This window comes from Pelophylax lessonae (genome assembly GCF_965119305.1).
Source record: "Pelophylax lessonae genome assembly, chromosome: 1".
Taxonomy (NCBI): domain Eukaryota; kingdom Metazoa; phylum Chordata; class Amphibia; order Anura; family Ranidae; genus Pelophylax; species Pelophylax lessonae.
Window position 1 is genome coordinate 736,483,597 of NC_138768.1, and position 19,385 is coordinate 736,502,981.

The window sequence follows — 19,385 nt, forward strand, 5'->3', positions numbered from 1 at the left end:
CTGAAATAAGCTGATCCGCTGTGGCCAATCACACTGTGTTCTGTGTTTACAAAAACAGGGAGAAAAAAACAACCAGGTAGTTAAGTAAAAGCTGTGGCCAATCACACAAAGAGTTTGCAAAAAGCAAGGAGGAAAACCAACCAGATAGCTAAGTCAAAGCAGCACACATTACACATTGTTAGGCACACAATTAACCCTTTGATTGCCCCTAGATGTCAACCCCTTCCCACCCAGTGTCAATAAAACAGTGACAGCATACAGTATTAGCACCATAGATTGTAGATGCTATACCTTTCACACAAACCAATTAATATACACTTATTGTTTTTTTTTTCTTTTAACAAAGACATGTAGCAGAATAGATTTTTGTCTAAATTTATTTTTATTGGATGTGTTTTATAACAGAAAGTAGAAAATATCTGTTTTTTTTTTTTGTTTTGTTTTTTAATCACAAAAAAGAAAAAATCCAGTGGTGATCATGCATACACCTAATACACAACATAAGAAGAATTGTTAAGCAGACTGATAGGTAAACAATTTTTTACAAATTGCAGAAACATATATTGGGGATGATTTACTAAAACTGGGGAGTGCACAATCTAGTGCATGGTAGCCAATCAGCTTCTAACTTCAGCTTGTTCAAATAGGATTTGACAAAAAAAAAATGCGCTTAACTAGATTTTGTACTCTTCGATTTTAGTAAATCAACCCCAATGTCTGCAAATTGTATTAAAATAAAAAAGATAATAGTATTTGATTAAAATTTAATTTTTGAAGGGTGGATCAATGCTGGATACTTTTTATAGTGGAAATGTCTCTTCAAATGTGGTGGTGTATGCATGAAACAGAAAGAACTTATCAGTAGTGTTGAGCGAACACGGACTGTATTATTCGTGTTCGTACCGAATAATTGGATTTTTTGTACCCGAACACGGACACGGACACTTTACTGTATGTTCGGGTAAAAATCCGTGTTCGGTCGTTTTATTTCCGGGTTTTGCATGCTTTGGCGCTCTTTTCATGGCGGGCTTTCAACAGCCAATCAACAATCGTTTAACTGGTGTGCCTTAAGCCATCCCAGCCATGCCTGCAAATGTCTCAGTAGCTGTGATTGGCCGTCTGAAGCATGTGACCAAGTCTTTATAAGTTCGAGGCAGCCGCAGCGGCGTCATTATGCTGCTTAGATTCAGGGACAGAGCACACATCAACGTGCTGGCTGCTGATTAGGGAAAGATAGGCAGGAAAAAACCATTTGTGTCCGGATAGAATTGAGGGACAGGTCGGAGTGTTTAGGCAGGGCGAGTTGTAGGCATTTTAGGGATAGAGTCTGCTGAATTATATAGGGTCAGTGTCTTCTACAAACTACAATCGATATTGCTGTGTGGGGGGTGGGGTCTGCACTCAATCCTGATCTACGATCTCTTCTCAATCCTGTTAGGGACAGAGTCTGCTGAATTTTAGGGAAACTGTGTTCTACAAACTACAATCGATATTGCTGTGTGGTGTGGGATTGGAGATAGGCAGGTGTCAGTGATCCACATCCATTTTTCTGTGTGTGAGCTGCAGTGAACACAATCTTTTTGGGCTGCAGTGAACACAATCTTATTGGGCTGCAGTGAACACAATCTTTTTGGGCTGCAGTGAACACAATCTTTTTGGGCTGCAGTGAACACAATCTTTTTGGGGTGCAGTGAACAAAATCTTTTTGGGGTGCAGTGAACACAATCCTTTTTGGTGTGCAGTGAACACAATCTTTGTGGGGTGCAGTGAACAAAATCCTTTGTGGGGTGCAGTGAACACAATCTTTTTGGGGTGCAGTGAACAAAATCCTTTTTGGGGTGCAGTGAACAACATCCTTTTTGGGGTGCAGTGAACACAATCTTTTTGGGGTGCAGTGAACAAAATCCTTTGTGGGGTGCAGTGAACACAATCTTTTTGGGGTGCAGTGAACACAATCTTTTTGGGGTGGAGTGAACAACATCCTTTTTGGGGTGCAGTGAACAAAATCCTTTTTGGGGTGCAGTGAACAAAATCATTTTTGGGGTGCAGTGAACACAATCTTTTTGGGGTGCAGTGAACACAATCTTTGTGGGGTGCAGTGAACACAATCTTTTTGGGGTGGAGTGAACAACATCCTTTTTGGGGTGCAGTGAACAACATCCTTTTTGGGGTGCAGTGAACACAATCTTTTTGGGGTGCAGTGAACACAATCTTTGTGGGGTACAGTGAACAGAATCTTTGTGGGGTGCAGTGAACACAATCTTTGGGGGGTACAGTGAACACAATCTTTGTGAGGTGCAGTGAACACAATCTTTGTGGGGTGCAGTGAACACAATCATTGTGGGGTGCAGTGAACTCAATCTTTGTGGGGTACAGTGAACACAATCTCATACTGAAGGTTTGAGGGTGCTGCCTGTTCCATACTCCCCCTACTCCTCATCTAGCCTTTTAGGGGTACAAACAATAGTAATTGGGGCCTAGTGTGGTTGTGTACGTGTGATATACATACACTTTTTTGGGATCATATTTTCTATTCCGCTATTTAATCAAAAACCTTTGGGGATCAGTTAAATTGGGGGATAGTCTGTGTTGGTACGTGTGAGAGAGATCCACCTTTCCAAGTTGTTGGGGTTCATCTCATACTTCTGAAGGTTTGAGGGTGCTGCCTGTTCCATACTCCCCCTACTCCTAGCCTTTTAGGGGTACAAACAATAGTAATTGGGGCCTAGTGTGGTTGTGTACGTGTGATATACATACACTTTTTTGGGATCATATTTTCTATTCCGCTATTTAATCAAAAACCTTTGGGGATCAGTTAAATTGGGGGATAGTCTGTGTTGGTACGTGTGAGAGAGATCCACCTTTCCAAGTTGTTGGGGTTCATCTCATACTTCTGAAGGTTTGAGGGTGCTGCCTGTTCCATACTCCCCCTACTCCTAGCCTTTTAGGGGTACAAACAATAGTAATTGGGGCCTAGTGTGGTTGTGTACGTGTGATATACATACACTTTTTTGGGATCATATTTTCTATTCCGCTATTTAATCAAAAACCTTTGGGGATCAGTTAAATTGGGGGATAGTCTGTGTTGGTACGTGTGAGAGAGATCCACCTTTCCAAGTTGTTGGGGTTCATCTCATACTTCTGAAGGTTTAAGGGTGCTGCCTGTTCCATACTCCCCCTACTCCTAGCCTTTTAGGGGTACAAACAATAGTAATTGGGGCCTAGTGTGGTTGTGTACGTGTGATATACATACACTTTTTTGGGATCATATTTTCTATTCCGCTATTTAATCAAAAACCTTTGGGGATCAGTTAAATTGGGGGATAGTCTGTGTTGGTACGTGTGAGAGAGATCCACCTTTCCAAGTTGCTGGGGTTCATCTCATACTTCTGAAGGTTTGAGGGTGCTGCCTGTTCCATACTCCCCCTACTCCTAGCCTTTTAGGGGTACAAACAATAGTAATTGGGGCCTAGTGTGGTTGTGTACGTGTGATATACATACACTTTTTTGGGATCATATTTTCTATTCCGCTATTTAATCAAAAACCTTTGGGGATCAGTTAAATTGGGGGATAGTCTGTGTTGGTACGTGTGAGAGAGATCCACCTTTCCAAGTTGTTGAGGTTCATCTCATACTTCTGAAGGTTTGAGGGTGCTGCCTGTTCCATACTCCCCCTACTCCTAGCCTTTTAGGGGTACAAACAATAGTAATTGGGGCCTAGTGTGGTTGTGTACGTGTGATATACATACACTTTTTTGGGATCATATTTTCTATTCCGCTATTTAATCAAAAACCTTTGGGGATCAGTTAAATTGGGGGATAGTCTGTGTTGGTACGTGTGAGAGAGATCCACCTTTCCAAGTTGTTGGGGTTCATCTCATACTTCTGAAGGTTTGAGGGTGCTGCCTGTTCCATACTCCCCCTACTCCTAGCCTTTTAGGGGTACAAACAATAGTAATTGGGGCCTAGTGTGGTTGTGTACGTGTGATATACATACACTTTTTTGGGATCATATTTTCTATTCCGCTATTTAATCAAAAACCTTTGGGGATCAGTTAAATTGGGGGATAGTCTGTGTTGGTACGTGTGAGAGAGATCCACCTTTCCAAGTTGTTGAGGTTCATCTCATACTTCTGAAGGTTTGAGGGTGCTGCCTGTTCCATACTCCCCCTACTCCTAGCCTTTTAGGGGTACAAACAATAGTAATTGGGGCCTAGTGTGGTTGTGTACGTGTGATATACATACACTTTTTTGGGATCATATTTTCTATTCCGCTATTTAATCAAAAACCTTTGGGGATCAGTTAAATTGGGGGATAGTCTGTGTTGGTACGTGTGAGAGAGATCCACCTTTCCAAGTTGTTGGGGTTCATCTCATACTTCTGAAGGTTTGAGGGTGCTGCCTGTTCCATACTCCCCCTACTCCTAGCCTTTTAGGGGTACAAACAATAGTAATTGGGGCCTAGTGTGGTTGTGTATGTGTGATATACATACACTTTTTTGGGATCATATTTTCTATTCCGCTATTTAATCAAAAACCTTTGGGGATCAGTTAAATTGGGGGATAGTCTGTGTTGGTACGTGTGAGAGAGATCCACCTTTCCAAGTTGTTGGGGTTCATCTCATACTTCTGAAGGTTTGAGGGTGCTGCCTGTTCCATACTCCCCCTACTCCTAGCCTTTTAGGGGTACAAACAATAGTAATTGGGGCCTAGTGTGGTTGTGTACGTGTGATATACATACACTTTTTTGGGATCATATTTTCTATTCCGCTATTTAATCAAAAACCTTTGGGGATCAGTTAAATTGGGGGATAGTCTGTGTTGGTACGTGTGAGAGAGATCCACCTTTCCAAGTTGTTGGGGTTCATCTCATACTTCTGAAGGTTTGAGGGTGCTGCCTGTTCCATACTCCCCCTACTCCTAGCCTTTTAGGGGTACAAACAATAGTAATTGGGGCCTAGTGTGGTTGTGTACGTGTGATATACATACACTTTTTTGGGATCATATTTTCTATTCCGCTATTTAATCAAAAACCTTTGGGGATCAGTTAAATTGGGGGATAGTCTGTGTTGGTACGTGTGAGAGAGATCCACCTTTCCAAGTTGTTGAGGTTCATCTCATACTTCTGAAGGTTTGAGGGTGCTGCCTGTTCCATACTCCCCCTACTCCTAGCCTTTTAGGGGTACAAACAATAGTAATTGGGGCCTAGTGTGGTTGTGTACGTGTGATATACATACACTTTTTTGGGATCATATTTTCTATTCCGCTATTTAATCAAAAACCTTTGGGGATCAGTTAAATTGGGGGATAGTCTGTGTTGGTACGTGTGAGAGAGATCCACCTTTCCAAGTTGTTGGGGTTCATCTCATACTTCTGAAGGTTTGAGGGTGCTGCCTGTTCCATACTCCCCCTACTCCTAGCCTTTTAGGGGTACAAACAATAGTAATTGGGGCCTAGTGTGGTTGTGTACGTGTGATATACATACACTTTTTTGGGATCATATTTTCTATTCCGCTATTTAATCAAAAACCTTTGGGGATCAGTTAAATTGGGGGATAGTCTGTGTTGGTACGTGTGAGAGAGATCCACCTTTCCAAGTTGTTGAGGTTCATCTCATACTTCTGAAGGTTTGAGGGTGCTGCCTGTTCCATACTCCCCCTACTCCTAGCCTTTTAGGGGTACAAACAATAGTAATTGGGGCCTAGTGTGGTTGTGTACGTGTGATATACATACACTTTTTTGGGATCATATTTTCTATTCCGCTATTTAATCAAAAACCTTTGGGGATCAGTTAAATTGGGGGATAGTCTGTGTTGGTACGTGTGAGAGAGATCCACCTTTCCAAGTTGTTGGGGTTCATCTCATACTTCTGAAGGTTTGAGGGTGCTGCCTGTTCCATACTCCCCCTACTCCTAGCCTTTTAGGGGTACAAACAATAGTAATTGGGGCCTAGTGTGGTTGTGTACGTGTGATATACATACACTTTTTTGGGATCATATTTTCTATTCCGCTATTTAATCAAAAACCTTTGGGGATCAGTTAAATTGGGGGATAGTCTGTGTTGGTACGTGTGAGAGAGATCCACCTTTCCAAGTTGTTGGGGTTCATCTCATACTTCTGAAGGTTTGAGGGTGCTGCCTGTTCCATACTCCCCCTACTCCTAGCCTTTTAGGGGTACAAACAATAGTAATTGGGGCCTAGTGTGGTTGTGTACGTGTGATATACATACACTTTTTTGGGATCATATTTTCTATTCCGCTATTTAATCAAAAACCTTTGGGGATCAGTTAAATTGGGGGATAGTCTGTGTTGGTACGTGTGAGAGAGATCCACCTTTCCAAGTTGTTGGGGTTCATCTCATACTTCTGAAGGTTTGAGGGTGCTGCCTGTTCCATACTCCCCCTACTCCTAGCCTTTTAGGGGTACAAACAATAGTAATTGGGGCCTAGTGTGGTTGTGTACGTGTGATATACATACACTTTTTTGGGATCATATTTTCTATTCCGCTATTTAATCAAAAACCTTTGGGGATCAGTTAAATTGGGGGATAGTCTGTGTTGGTACGTGTGAGAGAGATCCACCTTTCCAAGTTGTTGAGGTTCATCTCATACTTCTGAAGGTTTGAGGGTGCTGCCTGTTCCATACTCCCCCTACTCCTAGCCTTTTAGGGGTACAAACAATAGTAATTGGGGCCTAGTGTGGTTGTGTACGTGTGATATACATACACTTTTTTGGGATCATATTTTCTATTCCGCTATTTAATCAAAAACCTTTGGGGATCAGTTAAATTGGGGGATAGTCTGTGTTGGTACGTGTGAGAGAGATCCACCTTTCCAAGTTGTTGGGGTTCATCTCATACTTCTGAAGGTTTGAGGGTGCTGCCTGTTCCATACTCCCCCTACTCCTAGCCTTTTAGGGGTACAAACAATAGTAATTGGGGCCTAGTGTGGTTGTGTACGTGTGATATACATACACTTTTTTGGGATCATATTTTCTATTCCGCTATTTAATCAAAAACCTTTGGGGATCAGTTAAATTGGGGGATAGTCTGTGTTGGTACGTGTGAGAGAGATCCACCTTTCCAAGTTGTTGAGGTTCATCTCATACTTCTGAAGGTTTGAGGGTGCTGCCTGTTCCATACTCCCCCTACTCCTAGCCTTTTAGGGGTACAAACAATAGTAATTGGGGCCTAGTGTGGTTGTGTACGTGTGATATACATACACTTTTTTGGGATCATATTTTCTATTCCGCTATTTAATCAAAAACCTTTGGGGATCAGTTAAATTGGGGGATAGTCTGTGTTGGTACGTGTGAGAGAGATCCACCTTTCCAAGTTGTTGGGGTTCATCTCATACTTCTGAAGGTTTGAGGGTGCTGCCTGTTCCATACTCCCCCTACTCCTAGCCTTTTAGGGGTACAAACAATAGTAATTGGGGCCTAGTGTGGTTGTGTACGTGTGATATACATACACTTTTTTGGGATCATATTTTCTATTCCGCTATTTAATCAAAAACCTTTGGGGATCAGTTAAATTGGGGGATAGTCTGTGTTGGTACGTGTGAGAGAGATCCACCTTTCCAAGTTGTTGAGGTTCATCTCATACTTCTGAAGGTTTGAGGGTGCTGCCTGTTCCATACTCCCCCTACTCCTAGCCTTTTAGGGGTACAAACAATAGTAATTGGGGCCTAGTGTGGTTGTGTACGTGTGATATACATACACTTTTTTGGGATCATATTTTCTATTCCGCTATTTAATCAAAAACCTTTGGGGATCAGTTAAATTGGGGGATAGTCTGTGTTGGTACGTGTGAGAGAGATCCACCTTTCCAAGTTGTTGGGGTTCATCTCATACTTCTGAAGGTTTGAGGGTGCTGCCTGTTCCATACTCCCCCTACTCCTAGCCTTTTAGGGGTACAAACAATAGTAATTGGGGCCTAGTGTGGTTGTGTACGTGTGATATACATACACTTTTTTGGGATCATATTTTCTATTCCGCTATTTAATCAAAAACCTTTGGGGATCAGTTAAATTGGGGGATAGTCTGTGTTGGTACGTGTGAGAGAGATCCACCTTTCCAAGTTGTTGGGGTTCATCTCATACTTCTGAAGGTTTGAGGGTGCTGCCTGTTCCATACTCCCCCTACTCCTAGCCTTTTAGGGGTACAAACAATAGTAATTGGGGCCTAGTGTGGTTGTGTACGTGTGATATACATACACTTTTTTGGGATCATATTTTCTATTCCGCTATTTAATCAAAAACCTTTGGGGATCAGTTAAATTGGGGGATAGTCTGTGTTGGTACGTGTGAGAGAGATCCACCTTTCCAAGTTGTTGGGGTTCATCTCATACTTCTGAAGGTTTGAGGGTGCTGCCTGTTCCATACTCCCCCTACTCCTAGCCTTTTAGGGGTACAAACAATAGTAATTGGGGCCTAGTGTGGTTGTGTACGTGTGATATACATACACTTTTTTGGGATCATATTTTCTATTCCGCTATTTAATCAAAAACCTTTGGGGATCAGTTAAATTGGGGGATAGTCTGTGTTGGTACGTGTGAGAGAGATCCACCTTTCCAAGTTGTTGAGGTTCATCTCATACTTCTGAAGGTTTGAGGGTGCTGCCTGTTCCATACTCCCCCTACTCCTAGCCTTTTAGGGGTACAAACAATAGTAATTGGGGCCTAGTGTGGTTGTGTACGTGTGATATACATACACTTTTTTGGGATCATATTTTCTATTCCGCTATTTAATCAAAAACCTTTGGGGATCAGTTAAATTGGGGGATAGTCTGTGTTGGTACGTGTGAGAGAGATCCACCTTTCCAAGTTGTTGGGGTTCATCTCATACTTCTGAAGGTTTGAGGGTGCTGCCTGTTCCATACTCCCCCTACTCCTAGCCTTTTAGGGGTACAAACAATAGTAATTGGGGCCTAGTGTGGTTGTGTACGTGTGATATACATACACTTTTTTGGGATCATATTTTCTATTCCGCTATTTAATCAAAAACCTTTGGGGATCAGTTAAATTGGGGGATAGTCTGTGTTGGTACGTGTGAGAGAGATCCACCTTTCCAAGTTGTTGAGGTTCATCTCATACTTCTGAAGGTTTGAGGGTGCTGCCTGTTCCATACTCCCCCTACTCCTAGCCTTTTAGGGGTACAAACAATAGTAATTGGGGCCTAGTGTGGTTGTGTACGTGTGATATACATACACTTTTTTGGGATCATATTTTCTATTCCGCTATTTAATCAAAAACCTTTGGGGATCAGTTAAATTGGGGGATAGTCTGTGTTGGTACGTGTGAGAGAGATCCACCTTTCCAAGTTGTTGGGGTTCATCTCATACTTCTGAAGGTTTGAGGGTGCTGCCTGTTCCATACTCCCCCTACTCCTAGCCTTTTAGGGGTACAAACAATAGTAATTGGGGCCTAGTGTGGTTGTGTACGTGTGATATACATACACTTTTTTGGGATCATATTTTCTATTCCGCTATTTAATCAAAAACCTTTGGGGATCAGTTAAATTGGGGGATAGTCTGTGTTGGTACGTGTGAGAGAGATCCACCTTTCCAAGTTGTTGGGGTTCATCTCATACTTCTGAAGGTTTGAGGGTGCTGCCTGTTCCATACTCCCCCTACTCCTAGCCTTTTAGGGGTACAAACAATAGTAATTGGGGCCTAGTGTGGTTGTGTACGTGTGATATACATACACTTTTTTGGGATCATATTTTCTATTCCGCTATTTAATCAAAAACCTTTGGGGATCAGTTAAATTGGGGGATAGTCTGTGTTGGTACGTGTGAGAGAGATCCACCTTTCCAAGTTGTTGGGGTTCATCTCATACTTCTGAAGGTTTGAGGGTGCTGCCTGTTCCATACTCCCCCTACTCCTAGCCTTTTAGGGGTACAAACAATAGTAATTGGGGCCTAGTGTGGTTGTGTACGTGTGATATACATACACTTTTTTGGGATCATATTTTCTATTCCGCTATTTAATCAAAAACCTTTGGGGATCAGTTAAATTGGGGGATAGTCTGTGTTGGTACGTGTGAGAGAGATCCACCTTTCCAAGTTGTTGAGGTTCATCTCATACTTCTGAAGGTTTGAGGGTGCTGCCTGTTCCATACTCCCCCTACTCCTAGCCTTTTAGGGGTACAAACAATAGTAATTGGGGCCTAGTGTGGTTGTGTACGTGTGATATACATACACTTTTTTGGGATCATATTTTCTATTCCGCTATTTAATCAAAAACCTTTGGGGATCAGTTAAATTGGGGGATAGTCTGTGTTGGTACGTGTGAGAGAGATCCACCTTTCCAAGTTGTTGGGGTTCATCTCATACTTCTGAAGGTTTGAGGGTGCTGCCTGTTCCATACTCCCCCTACTCCTAGCCTTTTAGGGGTACAAACAATAGTAATTGGGGCCTAGTGTGGTTGTGTACGTGTGATATACATACACTTTTTTGGGATCATATTTTCTATTCCGCTATTTAATCAAAAACCTTTGGGGATCAGTTAAATTGGGGGATAGTCTGTGTTGGTACGTGTGAGAGAGATCCACCTTTCCAAGTTGTTGAGGTTCATCTCATACTTCTGAAGGTTTGAGGGTGCTGCCTGTTCCATACTCCCCCTACTCCTAGCCTTTTAGGGGTACAAACAATAGTAATTGGGGCCTAGTGTGGTTGTGTACGTGTGATATACATACACTTTTTTGGGATCATATTTTCTATTCCGCTATTTAATCAAAAACCTTTGGGGATCAGTTAAATTGGGGGATAGTCTGTGTTGGTACGTGTGAGAGAGATCCACCTTTCCAAGTTGTTGGGGTTCATCTCATACTTCTGAAGGTTTGAGGGTGCTGCCTGTTCCATACTCCCCCTACTCCTAGCCTTTTAGGGGTACAAACAATAGTAATTGGGGCCTAGTGTGGTTGTGTACGTGTGATATACATACACTTTTTTGGGATCATATTTTCTATTCCGCTATTTAATCAAAAACCTTTGGGGATCAGTTAAATTGGGGGATAGTCTGTGTTGGTACGTGTGAGAGAGATCCACCTTTCCAAGTTGTTGGGGTTCATCTCATACTTCTGAAGGTTTGAGGGTGCTGCCTGTTCCATACTCCCCCTACTCCTAGCCTTTTAGGGGTACAAACAATAGTAATTGGGGCCTAGTGTGGTTGTGTACGTGTGATATACATACACTTTTTTGGGATCATATTTTCTATTCCGCTATTTAATCAAAAACCTTTGGGGATCAGTTAAATTGGGGGATAGTCTGTGTTGGTACGTGTGAGAGAGATCCACCTTTCCAAGTTGTTGGGGTTCATCTCATACTTCTGAAGGTTTGAGGGTGCTGCCTGTTCCATACTCCCCCTACTCCTAGCCTTTTAGGGGTACAAACAATAGTAATTGGGGCCTAGTGTGGTTGTGTACGTGTGATATACATACACTTTTTTGGGATCATATTTTCTATTCCGCTATTTAATCAAAAACCTTTGGGGATCAGTTAAATTGGGGGATAGTCTGTGTTGGTACGTGTGAGAGAGATCCACCTTTCCAAGTTGTTGGGGTTCATCTCATACTTCTGAAGGTTTGAGGGTGCTGCCTGTTCCATACCCCCCCTACTCCTCATCTAGCCTTTTAGGGGTACAAACAATAGTAATTGGGGCCTAGTGTGGTTGTGTACGTGCGAGATACATACACTTTTTTTGATCATATTTCCTATTCCGCTATTCAATAAAAACCTTTGAGGATCAATTGAATTGCGGGATAGTCTGTGTCGGTACGTGTGAGAGAGATCCACCTTTCCAAGTTGTTGGGGTTCATCTCATACTTCTGAAGGTTTGAGGGTGCTGCCTGTTCCATACCCCCCCTACTCCTCATCTAGCCTTTTAGGGGTACAAACAATAGTAATTGGGGCCTAGTGTGGTTGTGTACGTGCGAGATACATACACTTTTTTTGATCATATTTCCTATTCCGCTATTCAATAAAAACCTTTGAGGATCAATTGAATTGCGGGATAGTCTGTGTCGGTACGTGTGAGAGAGATCCACCTTTCCAAGTTGTTGGGGTTCATCTCATACTTCTGAAGGTTTGAGGGTGCTGCCTGTTCCATACCCCCCCTACTCCTCATCTAGCCTTTTAGGGGTACAAACAATAGTAATTGGGGCCTAGTGTGGTTGTGTACGTGCGAGATACATACACTTTTTTTGATCATATTTCCTATTCCGCTATTCAATAAAAACCTTTGAGGATCAATTGAATTGCGGGATAGTCTGTGTCGGTACGTGTGAGAGAGATCCACCTTTCCAAGTTGTTGGGGTTCATCTCATACTTCTGAAGGTTTGAGGGTGCTGCCTGTTCCATACCCCCCCTACTCCTCATCTAGCCTTTTAGGGGTACAAACAATAGTAATTGGGGCCTAGTGTGGTTGTGTACGTGCGAGATACATACACTTTTTTTGATCATATTTCCTATTCCGCTATTCAATAAAAACCTTTGAGGATCAATTGAATTGCGGGATAGTCTGTGTCGGTACGTGTGAGAGAGATCCACCTTTCCAAGTTGTTGGGGTTCATCTCATACTTCTGAAGGTTTGAGGGTGCTGCCTGTTCCATACCCCCCCTACTCCTCATCTAGCCTTTTAGGGGTACAAACAATAGTAATTGGGGCCTAGTGTGGTTGTGTACGTGCGAGATACATACACTTTTTTTGATCATATTTCCTATTCCGCTATTCAATAAAAACCTTTGAGGATCAATTGAATTGCGGGATAGTCTGTGTCGGTACGTGTGAGAGAGATCCACCTTTCCAAGTTGTTGGGGTTCATCTCATACTTCTGAAGGTTTGAGGGTGCTGCCTGTTCCATACCCCCCCTACTCCTCATCTAGCCTTTTAGGGGTACAAACAATAGTAATTGGGGCCTAGTGTGGTTGTGTACGTGCGAGATACATACACTTTTTTTGATCATATTTCCTATTCCGCTATTCAATAAAAACCTTTGAGGATCAATTGAATTGCGGGATAGTCTGTGTCGGTACGTGTGAGAGAGATCCACCTTTCCAAGTTGTTGGGGTTCATCTCATACTTCTGAAGGTTTGAGGGTGCTGCCTGTTCCATACCCCCCCTACTCCTCATCTAGCCTTTTAGGGGTACAAACAATAGTAATTGGGGCCTAGTGTGGTTGTGTACGTGCGAGATACATACACTTTTTTTGATCATATTTCCTATTCCGCTATTCAATAAAAACCTTTGAGGATCAATTGAATTGCGGGATAGTCTGTGTCGGTACGTGTGAGAGAGATCCACCTTTCCAAGTTGTTGGGGTTCATCTCATACTTCTGAAGGTTTGAGGGTGCTGCCTGTTCCATACCCCCCCTACTCCTCATCTAGCCTTTTAGGGGTACAAACAATAGTAATTGGGGCCTAGTGTGGTTGTGTACGTGCGAGATACATACACTTTTTTTGATCATATTTCCTATTCCGCTATTCAATAAAAACCTTTGAGGATCAATTGAATTGCGGGATAGTCTGTGTCGGTACGTGTGAGAGAGATCCACCTTTCCAAGTTGTTGGGGTTCATCTCATACTTCTGAAGGTTTGAGGGTGCTGCCTGTTCCATACCCCCCCTACTCCTCATCTAGCCTTTTAGGGGTACAAACAATAGTAATTGGGGCCTAGTGTGGTTGTGTACGTGCGAGATACATACACTTTTTTTGATCATATTTCCTATTCCGCTATTCAATAAAAACCTTTGAGGATCAATTGAATTGCGGGATAGTCTGTGTCGGTACGTGTGAGAGAGATCCACCTTTCCAAGTTGTTGGGGTTCATCTCATACTTCTGAAGGTTTGAGGGTGCTGCCTGTTCCATACCCCCCCTACTCCTCATCTAGCCTTTTAGGGGTACAAACAATAGTAATTGGGGCCTAGTGTGGTTGTGTACGTGCGAGATACATACACTTTTTTTGATCATATTTCCTATTCCGCTATTCAATAAAAACCTTTGAGGATCAATTGAATTGCGGGATAGTCTGTGTCGGTACGTGTGAGAGAGATCCACCTTTCCAAGTTGTTGGGGTTCATCTCATACTTCTGAAGGTTTGAGGGTGCTGCCTGTTCCATACTCCCCCTACTCCTCATCTAGCCTTTTAGGGGTACAAACAATAGTAATTGGGGCCTAGTGTGGTTGTGTACGTGTGATATACATACACTTTTTTTGGATCATATTTTCTATTCCGCTATTCAATAAAAACCTTTCTAGGGCAAGATCTTAAATTACAGAAATATGAGGAGACCGTCAAATAAGGGCCGTGGCCTGGGTCGTGGTGCTGCTGGTAGAGCTCCTGTTGCAAGGAGAGGACATGGTCGATCTGTGCCAGCTACACGCACAAGTGAAACACCTTCCTCAAGTGTGAGTAGGCGACAGAACCTGCATCAGTATTTGGTAGGGCATCAAACGCCCCTAGAAGTGATGAGGCCAGAACAAGTTGAGGCGATAGTAGATTGGTTTGCTGCTGACAGTGCCTCCAGTTCCTTCACATTGTCTCCCACCCAGTCTACTGCAGAAAGGTCAGAGTTGGCACCTGCAGCCAATGTCCAACCGTCTTTCACCTCACCCCCTTGCAAATCAGGCCAGCAGTCTGAGCCCCAAGCCATACAGCAGTCTCTTATTCTTTTTGAGGACTCTGTCAGCAGGGTTTCCCAGGGCCATCCACCTAGCCCTGCCCCAGAAGTGGAAGAGATTGAGTGCAGCGATGCCCAACCACTTATTTCTCAAGATGAGTACATGCAAGGATCATCGCAGCACGTCTCCGATGATGACGAAACGCAGGTGCCAACTGCTGCGGCGTTCAGCATTGTGGAGACCGACAAGGAGGGCAGGGGTGAAGACTGGGTGGAAGATGATGTGGAGGACGATGAGGTCCTCGACCCCACATGGAATGAACGTCATGCAGGTGAACTGAGTAGTTTGGAGGAAGAGGCGGTGGTCGCACAGAGCCACCAGCACAGCAGAAGAGGGAGCAGGGTGCAGAAGCGGAGCGGCCGTGCCCTAGACACTACGCCCGCTACTGCCCAACGCAGCAAGGGAACGAGCGCACCAAAGTCAGCTCAAAGGAGTTCTCTAGCGTGGAAGTTCTTTAGAAAATGTGCTGATGACAGGACACGAGTGGTTTGCACCCTGTGCAATCAGAGCTTGAAGCGAGGCATGAACCTTCTCAACCTGAGCACAACCTGCATGATCAGGCATCTAAGTGCAAAGCACGAGCTGCAGTGGAGTACACACCTTCAAAACCAAGAAACGTCTCTGGCTCATCCTGCTTCCTCTTCTGCTGCAGTCTCGGCCGCTCCAGCCACATCTGTAGTGATACCGGCACCTGCCACCCCGCAAACAGACGATCTGTCAGCAACACCACCACCTGGGTCACCAACAACCATCTCCACAATGTCCCGTGGAAGCGTTCAGCTTTCCATCTCCCAAACACTTGAGAGGAAGAGGAAGTACCCCCCTACCCACCCGCGATCCCTGGCCCTGAATGCCAGCATTTCAAAATTATTGGCCTTTGAAATGCTGTCATTCCGTCTGGTGGAGACGCACAGTTTTAAAAACCTTATGTCGGTGGCTGTCCCACAGTACGTCGTGCCCAGCCGCCACTACTTTTCCAGGCAAGCCATCCCTTCCCTGCACAACCAAGTGGGGGAAAAAATCAGGTGTGCACTGCGCAACGCCATCTGTGCCAAGGTCCACCTAACTACGGATACGTGGACCAGTAAGCACGGTCAGGGGCGTTATATCTCCCTAACGGCACACTGGGTAAATGCAGTGGCGGATGGGCCTGAGGCGGATAGCAATTTGGCGCATGTCCTTCCACCACCGAGGATTGCAGGGCGCTTCAGTTTGCCTCCTGTTCCTAACTCCTCCTACTCCGCTTCCTCATCCTCTACCGCCTCCTCATCCGGACAGCGTAACACCTTCACCACCAACTTCAGCACGGCCAGGGGTAAACGACAGCAGGCAGTTTTACAACTTGCCTGTTTGGGGGACAAACCACACACCGCGCAGGAGTTGTGGAGGAGCATGGAACAGCAGACAAATGAGTGGTTGCTGCCAGCGAGCCTCAAGCCCGGCCTGGTGGTGTGCGATAACGGGCGAAATCTCATAGCAGCTCTGGGCCTAGCCGGTTTGACGCACATCCCTTGCCTGGCGCATGTGCTGAATTTGGTGGTGCAGAGGTTCCTTAAAAACTACCCCGATATGTCAGAGCTGCTGCAGAAAGTGCGGGCCGTTTGTGCGCACTTTCGGCGTTCTCACCCTGCTGCTGCTCGCCTGGCAGCGCTGCAGCGTAACTTCGGCCTTCCCGCTCACCGCCTCATATGTGACGTGCCCACAAGGTGGAACTCCACCTTGCACATGCTGGAAAGACTGTGCGAGCAGCAGCAGGCCATAGTGGAGTTTCAGCTGCAGCACGCACGCGTGAGTCGCTCTGCGGAACAGCACCACTTCACCACCAATAACTGGGCCTCCATGCGAGACCTGTGTGCCTTGTTGCGCTGTTTTGAGTACTCCACCAACATGGCCAGTGGCAATGACGCCGTTCTCAGCTTAACTATCCCACTTCTATGCCTCCTTGAAAAAACAATTCGGGCGATGATGGAAGAGGATGTGGCACAGGATGAGGAGGAGGAGGAGGATGAAGAGGTAACATTTCCAAGGCTTTCAGGGCAGTCATTCGCAAGGGGCTCCGAGGGTGGGTTCCTGCACACGCAAACGCCAGGGACGCAATTGTCCAGCAGGGGCACAGTTCTGGAGGATGAGGAGGATGAGGAGGAGGAGGAGCTGGAGGAGGAGATGGAACCATGTTCACAGCAGGGTGGCACCCAGGCCAGCTCATGGCCATCACTGGTGCGTGGCTGGGGGGATACAGAGGACACGGACCATACACCTCCCACAGAGGACAGCCTTTCGTTGCCTCTGGGCAGCCTGGCACACATGAGCGATTACATGCTGCAGTGTCTCCACAACGACCGCCGAGTTGCCCACATTCTAACTTGTGCTGATTACTGGGTGGCCACGCTGCTGGATCCCCGTTACAAGGACAACGTACCGTCCTTAATTCACTCACTGGAGCGCGATCGCAAGATGCGCGAGTACAAGCGCACGCTGGTAGACGCCATGCTGCTGGCATTCCCATCTGACAGCGGGGCCACAGTGGAAGCACAAGGCAGAGGAAGAGGAGGAGGAGGTCGCCAACGCAACCAGGGCACCGCCAGCACCTCAGAAGGCAGGGTTAGCATGGCCGAAATGTGGAAAAGCTTTGTCAGCACGCCACAACAAACAGCAGCACCAGCAGCTCAGATGGAACGTCTTAGCAGGAGGCAGCATTTTACCAACATGGTGGAGCAGTATGTGTGCACACGCCTACATGTAGTGAATGACGGGTCTGCCCCCTTCAACTTCTGGGTCTCCAAATTGGGCACATGGCCTGAGCTTGCCCTTTACGCCTTGGAGGTGCTGGCGTGCCCTGCAGCCAGTGTATTATCTGAACGGGTATTTAGCACGGCTGGGGGCGTTATAACAGACAAGCGCAGCCGCCTGTCCAGAGACAATGTGGACAAGCTCACGTTCATTAAAATGAACCAGGCATGGATCCCACGGGACTTTTCCGTACCTTATGCAGAATAGCAATGGATACCGACCTTACCCACCCATTGTTCCATTTTTGCTCTTTCTCACTCTTTTGGGGTGTACCCTCATTTAAAATTTGTGAAAAGAAGCAGTGTTGGCTACCTCGTCCTCCTCCTCAGGGCCAGATTAATGTAGGGGCTATTGGAGCTGCAGCTCCAGGCCCCTACCTTTTATATAGGCCCCGGGTTGGCCATATTCACTGTTACCGCTCTTCTGTCACTTGTAAACACAGAAGTCTGGCTTCTATGCTCGCTTCCCCAGGCAGCACCCTCAGAACCTCCCCACACAGCGTGAAGGCCGGACAAGGAGGGACAGTTGGCGATGCATGGATGTGTTTATGGGCTTCAGAGACAGCATCCCATGTTGAATTAGGCATGCATGGCTGCACCCTTCCTCCTCTGGGTGCATGGCAAGGCACGGCCCTAAGGCCCTTCAAAATCCTCAGCACCAAGCCCATGATGCTGTTAATCCGGCCCTGGTCCTCCTCCACCGCCGCTTCCACCTACACCGCCCATAGGTGTGCGCAGCCTATTGCATTAAGGTGTGCACCCCAAAGTTGAAATACACATGCATGTGTTTGCCAGCAGGGAGAGTAATGTATCGGGGCCATGTACCTGTAGGCAAGGAGAAATAGAGCAGAGCAGGTCCCAGGGAGATCTTTCCCATCTCCTCACTGGCAATGCTATGTGCCCTAGGTGATTAGGGTGTGCCCAGGCACACCCAGCACACCCTGTGCGCACGCCTATGTCACCGCCACATCCACCACCACCTCAACCTCCCTCCTACTCCATATGGGCCTCGTCCTTCAGAGATGAAGAAGAACATTGTTTTATTTTTCTGTTTTTTTTTGTTGTTTTAAGTTATTTCCCTATCCACATTTGTTTGCAGAGCACTTGCCATGCTCTTAATTACGTTTTGCTGCCATTTGCAGCACTCTAGCCCTTTCCTTTGGTGTTTTAGAGCCATTTTAGTGCCTTAAAGTTCGGGTCCCCATTGACTTCAATGGGGTTCGGTGTCCGGGAAAAGTTCGGTAAAAGTCCGGGACACGGACCCGGACTTTTTTTTAAAGTTCGGCCGAACCCGTCGAACACGGACATCTAGGTGTCCGCTCAACCCTACTTATCAGCACTGTTCAGTTTGTGTTCTGTCATTAAACATACATGTTAACACTGATATCAATTCTACTGAATAAAACCAAAGCAAATTAACTTGATTGATGTTGAAGTTAAATTTTAATCCTTCTCTATTAGATTCTTTGGGGAAAAAAATGAAAACCTATGGTCGCAAAGGCTGGCCAGCGTTGCACTAACTTATTTAGTTGATATTAAGTAATTTAACGCAGCACAGATACAATATCAGGAAACTGTGCTGAGCAGATAGATATGCAACAGAAGGACATCTGTCAAAGACAAAAACTGATATGCAGTAAAATCTTGAATTGCGAACATAATTAGTTCCGGAAACATGCATGTAATCCAAAACACTTTTATAGCAAAGCGAATTTCCCCATAAGAAATAATAAAAACTCAGATAATTTGTTCCACAACCATTTATTCATAGGTCCTTCAGTTTGTAGTCCATATAAAAAGATTATAGCAATTTGATAGTTTGTGTAACCATAAGATGTCCATCCACAAATGGCAGCCACCACAAGGGGATTAGAAGCAAAATCCAGCAGGAGCTACAGAGTATAAAAGAGAAGAGAGGCGC